General features: G+C 35.4%; 1 protein-coding gene across 1 annotated transcript in view; it reads left to right on the top strand.

Annotated features, from left to right (window-relative positions):
• The window catches only part of LOC108751315 (protein timeless homolog), a 57,608-nt gene that overhangs the window by 39,383 nt on the left and 10,864 nt on the right, over positions 1–7,361 (top strand). The window lies entirely within an intron of this gene.

Below are 7,361 nucleotides of genomic sequence, written 5' to 3'. Positions count from 1 at the left end.
TAACGCGAAATTGGACGTTTTATTGGTGATTTTACTGTTTTACAGTTCGTAATAGGCTGATGATGAAAGAAATATGCTTGAATTGACAGAAAAGTAAGTTCTATTTTTTGTGTGAAATTTTTGCTATATTTTCCAGAAGAGAGAGTTCTACATTCGGAACAATGCATTCTATTAATTACTAACAATCGACAAGCAAAAGCGATAAAACAAGTCGAAAAATTTCGAAAGCAAATATCCAGGATGATCGAGTATACATCCCATTTCTATCATTTTTGTACATAGATCAAATATATGTCAAGTTCTGCAACTAACTGAATGAAATAACGCAGTCTTGGTTTCTTTGCTTGTATCACTTTTGAAGCATGGAATGCAATATACACGACGTCATCGCGAAATGTTGCTTGTAATGTAACGTAATATGAACAGCCAAGTATATATAATACACACACACACACGCACACGCACACGCACATATGTATAAAATATATATGTATACAGGCACTTCATTGACGGCGTATAAGAGCTTTCGTGAATCTCTTCTTAATAGAGAAAAATGACACATTACGAAAAGTTAATCTGCTATTACGCAACGACTGCAAACCGCTGTTAATATAGCAGTAAACACCAAAAGTCGTAAAGAGGCTTTCAGGAAATTCCAACGGCGAACGGCACGACACGCCACGGTCATTATCAAGATACGAGGTGCGGCATACTGTTCGCCATCGAGTATTTCCCGAGTACTTCTCTCTCTCGAGCGTATTTTCCGTTTAGTTTAGTTCGCGTCTGCGTCAGGTCGCTTATCTCAATTAATAGCTGAAAATTGTCGTGCAAATTGTGAATACGTGTTGTAATATGGATCATTCTAATTTGGACGTTCTGGATTTAGAAAATACTGAAATGCCCGTAATCTTTTCAAACTGTTAACCTTTGACTTATCACTGATGATTTAGGTGAGAAAAACTGGTATATTTAACTTTGTGTAAATGTAAATTTCGATATAGACTTAGACATATATAGAGGAAGAGATACATGTAAAAATTTTTCAAATTTCATGTTAAATATTTTTTGCAAGTTATTTTAGTAAACATCCTAAAAATTTAGATCAAAACTATGATTTAGATTAAAATAAAGGAGATATTACTAAAATTTTGAAATTAGGAAATAATTCTGTATATATAAAAATAAGGTAATTAGAAAGTGAATATTTTACATTATTTTTATATATTATTTATATGTATTATTTCGGAGATTGATATTTGTGATAAAATATTCAAAACACTTTATATCCTCTTTTCAACAATTTTATCTTTATTTATAGCACGATGAAACGTAATCAATTACAGAAAGAATTGATTTACGATTCAGAATTCCGAATTGAAAATTTTGTTTAAAAACAAATGAGGAAATTGTCCCTCTGCTCTTTCAGAGGATCCCGCAGCGGTATCCTATTTGTCCCATAAAAGGCTTCAACTATAAAAGAATTTTGTCGCTATTCCAACAATGTGGTTTTCTTGAAACCGTTAGTCTCCAACGCTTTACGTTGTCTTATATTTATATGAACCTAACAAAGTAGAAACGATGATATTAGGAACAATAATTTATTAAATAAAAAAAACATATTTTCTAATTTGAACATTGAAATTAAATATCAACGAATCGTACGAAGCACAAGAAAGATGTTTGACACAATTTATTAAAAAGCGCGATGCTACGTTAGAGTTAAAAAAGAATGACTAAACGCAGAGAAAATATAGCTTCTAGGACGAGTGACAACATTGACGTATTAGTTTGGCATGCCATCTGAAGCGAAGTTTTAATTTGAGATAAAAGAGAAAGGAGGGGGATTTCACACAGCAGCGCGTGATTACTTAGCAGCTATGTATAGTAGCAGAAACGTCCTCGTTAAAATCACTTGCCGTAATCCCGGCAGCTCTTACTAACGCTTTTCATGTAAAAACATTTGACGATAAAACGCACCTGAAACAACAGAAATGAAAGTCACGATTCGAAATGCGGAGCAAATACTGCGTGGGAAAATTGACTTCAGATTGGTCGAAGAATACAACTGCGATGTTCAGCGATCTATTTTAGAATTACCGCTCGCATAGCTACTCGAGCTTGAATTCTATTTACCTAACTTAATGAACGTATTCAGTACTGACGAAAAACGAAAATGGAATAGCTAGATTACAGATAACATCAACTTCCAATTTTAAAGCGCAAAAACTTTCATCAGTTAAGGTAAATATTTCCGTAGAAATATTGATACCTGAAAATATAAAAAATAGACAAACGATTGATAGGATCTACCATTTTCAAAGTAAACTGATTGAAATCAGCGCCTTATAGATCGCGGTAAGATGTTGAACTAATGATTTAATATACATTCAATAAAATTGAATCCTTTCAAAAGGATAAAAAATAGAATTTTAAGTTTCTATTTTCGTTTTGAAAATAGATTCACGAAATTTGTTAATCGGTTTTAACGATCGATTGTCATTAACGATTATTAGTAATAACAGAGCAGCTTTTGGAAAATCACGTTTCGTTTGTGTTTAGTTAATTTTCTAAATTTTCTGTGTCTATTCTAAAATTCATGTTATTAGCATTGTATAGCTGCTCTGGATTTGAGATTGTTATGCTAAATAATCGATAAACTGGATGTTTATCCCAACAGTTAAGTCGATTTAATATTGGGTAATCATACGCATCACCAAAGTACTAATATTACTGATATACACACACACATATATATATATATATACGTTTTAGAGATGCTGGTAGAGCACATATGGAGCTTTAGTAGCGGTCAATCCGGTGGAAGGTAGCCAGACGGATCAATATCACATTACTATAAATAATTAATAGGTGGTTCTGCTCTTATGCGTGCCGCGTGCCTTCTAGCTATCCTAAATTTTCTACCGGGATTACGTTGAATGAAAACTAAACGACTTAATATAATGTAATGTTTCACGGAAAATTTTATTTTTATACGGACCTTATTCTTTTTTTATATTCATGCATTGATTGTAACGTATACACTTCTTGCTTGCCTGCTGCGTGTGCTTTTCTCTGACAAAACATTTACTTGAATTCGATGCTATATTACGTACGAAACGTTACCACAAAAATGCTTTTAATTGCAAATAAAATTGCACAGATTAAAAAGTCTATAAATTACAACGCGCTTCTTTATTATCAATTGTGTTACTAATAATTAATTGGTAATGATTAAAAATTGATTAATGAGATAATATATCGTTATATTACAATAAATGAAGATATCAACAATTATGAATTACGAATTCTGCAGGCATCTTTTGCTTACGTGCGTGCAGTTCGTCTCCTTCCTCTTTCGCTCTTTTTCTTCTCGTTACGAGACGAATGAAACTCTCGAAATGCGGTAGAGATACGTCGTCCAAAGCTTGTATATTTGCGATCTCGTCCGCTATTTCTCCAGTTCAGGAATTGCTCGGCGTACGTCATGCCGCTTCCGGGAGTGCGGCAACGAACCCTAGGGGCACAATAAAACTGCATCTAAACAACGTCAGCAACGGGGTAGGATGCGGGGAACGTGGGTAGAAGAAAAGAAAAGGGCGAAAGGCACGGAAGAGAGGAGAGATCTGAGCTGCATCGTTACGGAAAAAGGCTAGGTCAGAATGGGCGAGGAGATTGAGGCAAGGGGACTTTGCCAGAGAGACGTGATCGCGTTAACAACAACTGCCGGAGAAAGGTGGGCGTTTCGAGCGATCCGGTTTGAATAAGTAGTTACCGGCCTAATAGTAGCGCCGGACTGTGACGATCGTTGAATACCAAAATTTCGACCAGGCACGCCGAGTCACGAGCAGATTGGTTAAAGAAGGGACGAGTAAAGAAGGGAGGGTTGCCGGATCCGCAGAGACTTTAGTTTAGATCTATAACGTCAAACCGCTATAAACACCTCAATCGTCCTCCTAGTCTCCTGGTTATTATTTCGTATGCGGCCATTGAACATAAAGCCGCTTCCCCCCCCCCTCCACCCCTTTGACCGGTCATCGCCCTCTTCAATTGTCAGTTTTTTTCCCTGTCCATCACGTATAGAGAAATAACTTTCGAAATGTACACCGCAAGTGACCTCAATTCGTATAAAACTACTAGATAGATTTCTCTCGCCACTGAATTTCATACACGAGAAACGGTATTTTATTGCGAGGAATTGTATTGTATGTAATTATCGCAATTTTTTATTTAACTAACTCAATCAGGCTTTATCGATAACGGATTCCATTCTTCAATGAATTCTTTACGAAATATTCTATACATGATGCAAATAGTTGTAGAAACAACAAAAATTGTATTTTAAGAGAAATGTATCTAAAGTATCTTTATCTTACAAAATATTAGATGAAGAAATTAATATTCCATTAAAGCTTATTGAATAAAGCACTAGTAATGTAACTTCAAGTGCATTTCTTTTTGTAAAATATTTTTTTCTGCTCTTTTTTCAACCATCATCATGAATATTTTCTGCTTCATCGATCTAAGCAAAGCGATCTAAGAAACAAGTGAACGCGGATAAGATTGAGGAAACGTCAGCATCTTTTCTTTTTCCTTTCCCTGAAATTACAGAAAGATGAACGTTGGACAATTCCTCGTTTCAAAAATATCAGGATTTCCGTGCGACGGAGAAACGAAACGCAGGTTATCAAGGTTACAATTTCCGCAATTTTCACGGCATCATAAATCTCAGGGACATGAAATCTCACAATAATGAATTCGTCGTGAGCTAGTAAAACATCGGAATAGCTTTTCTTCGATTCTAAGGAGTAGGTTACTTCCTTGTCGATTCATCCAGTGGGTTACGAGTCTTATCAAACTATGAGTAAGCAGTGGTTTACGAGACTGGTTTGCGATCCTTTTAAATTTGAAACTTCCTGTTACCAAGGAAGTCGGTTTATACGTCCGTTGTTGGAAATTTTATCTTTTAATTTTCCATTTTCTATTCCACCGTTAACTTTTCATCCTTCATGAAAAAATTATACATCTTGGAAAATGTGAATATCCATGAGTAAAATATCACTTTTCATTTACGGTTGGAAATTATACGGAAGCAATGGTACCGTAAAGATTACAAGAGAAAATTATAATTGTAATATGGAATGTCATAAAAAAAAATGGATAAGATTCTCTTTCAATAGAATTCAATTTTTAATCGTTCGAGACAATTGTTGATTGCTTATAAGTATCGGTAACAGTCTGTGACCTAGTAAAAAAATCTCATAAGTGCAGCTTTCCATATCGTTGAAAACTTGCCTTTTTTTTTTTAATACATACACGAAATAATAAAAAAAATTAAAGTAGAAAAGATCTTTTTTCTCTCTAGTATTTAATTTTCGATCGTTTTGCGCTTGTTGGTATCGAATGTGCGGGCTCGGCAAAAATCGCTGAGTAGAGACCTTAATTCCATCGGAGACTACGTCTACGTTTTTTAAATGCAATACGTAATACAAATAAAAAAATTCTTCAACACCGTGACGGTAGTCCCGTGGACGATGGTTATTATCTCTTCACAAATTACATCGAGGTAGCGTACCAGGGCTTTTGGTCTCAGCCGTGATAAACCCATCCACTCCTATCCTCCGCCATCCTTCCTTCCCTCCCCTCTTGCCTTCCCAACCCCTGACTCTATTATTTTCAACCGCCCAACTTCTGATATACCACCTGCAACCTCATTTACCTAGCTACTGTATGTACGTTAGACAACACTTATTACTTGGGTAATACAATCGCATAATGCGGCCCTCGTCTTCGCGCCAACGATAATGCCTAATTTAATAGTAAGGAGGAACGTCGCAGTCTCGAGTCTAACGAGATATTACTGTCCGGATGTTACGCATCGTCGATCGAATTAATTTACAATTATGATTATAGCGATATCGCTTGTCCAAGCGTGTTTTCGCTTTGAAACATGAATTTATATTAGTCGCTATGATCTCTATCTATATGCTTCAAAAAGTTGAACGAGTTTACGATTAAATTCAAGTTTAGAATCTTATTCCTATACACTTATCGCAACGCCTATTGTACTTTGGATTTTTGTTAGGTTAGAATGGAAAGTAATGCACTATTTCGAGTTATGTGTATTCGAGTTGTATGTATTAGTAAAGACTTGATTTAACTAAAATATTTTTTTGAAATTTTTGTTTAAATTAAAGTTCTTATCTACTCGCGCATTTCATCGTATACTTGTTATTGTAATGATATATACGATATTAGCTCCGTAGTCTCTGATGCTTGTTTACCTTAACATGATAAAAATGTTCAACGTAAAAAGTTGATGACAGAGTGACTAACGAGGAAAGTTTGGCAACCTGCAAATTCGAAAATAAAAGAATCGTGTACAAACGTATAGAATAGTTCGACTCTCTACCGTGCAACTATTTTCCGTTGCGTATAAAAAACGGATTTAGAGCGTGAAAAAAAATCAACTCCAAATTGGTCGGAGAGTACAACTGCAGAATTTAACACGCACGAAGATATTGTAGAATTATTCGCACAGGTTTTTGAAAATAAAATCGGAACGCAATGTTTTTCCTTAGCTTCCACGTGATTATTACAGTTGGTAAGTGTGTGGCTAATTAATTCATGAAATATGCAAGTTGCATGCTTGAAGAGTGTTGAAACGTGAGTATTAACCGCTTAACGAGCTCGTGCGACCGTACCACGTGTTGCAGGGCTTCTTTGTACATACGCGTGTATATGTGCGCACACATACACACACACACACACACACACACACACATTCATGACCGTATGTACGTGCATTCTCGCATACATTGTGCGTAGGAATGTATCGTAGAGAAATTGCGGAGGACGATCGATAGTTGAACGCAACGAGCTGCTGTAAGCTCTTCTCTACGTTTGGTCGTGCTTGAATCAGTAATTCTCGCGTTTAGCACACAATCCTTTGGGTATATTTGATGATTCGGCCAATCTAATATAATCATGGAAGAAGTTACCTCTCTCCCTTCTTGCCAAACTCAGATTATGTTTAAGATGCATAAACTTAAGATTACTCTCATCCTCTTACGAAGCGATGCTTAAAGTGATGCACATTTTTAAACCAGTTTTGAACTAGACAGGTGTTGTTACTTTGTCCAAGGTTTACGAAATTTTTGAGGCTTGCGAAAGAAAGAAAAAAAATTTTTTGTAAGAAGAAAAAAATAAATTTTCTCTTAATATATTCTGTCATGAGAATTTTTATCTCATTGCGAGTCATTCTGTGTAGCTATTCAGAAACGAAAAAATTTCCCTAATGGTAAGAATAAAAGAAAAGTTTTTTAAGAAATCTATCAGGGAACTGGAATCGTACTATCTATATA

This window comes from Trachymyrmex septentrionalis, unplaced genomic scaffold (assembly GCF_001594115.1).
Source record: "Trachymyrmex septentrionalis isolate Tsep2-gDNA-1 unplaced genomic scaffold, Tsep1.0 scaffold44, whole genome shotgun sequence".
In the NCBI taxonomy this organism is placed as follows: Eukaryota; Metazoa; Arthropoda; class Insecta; order Hymenoptera; family Formicidae; genus Trachymyrmex; species Trachymyrmex septentrionalis.
Note: the sequence above shows the minus strand (reverse complement) of the source record. Positions and strands in the feature narration are given on the sequence as shown.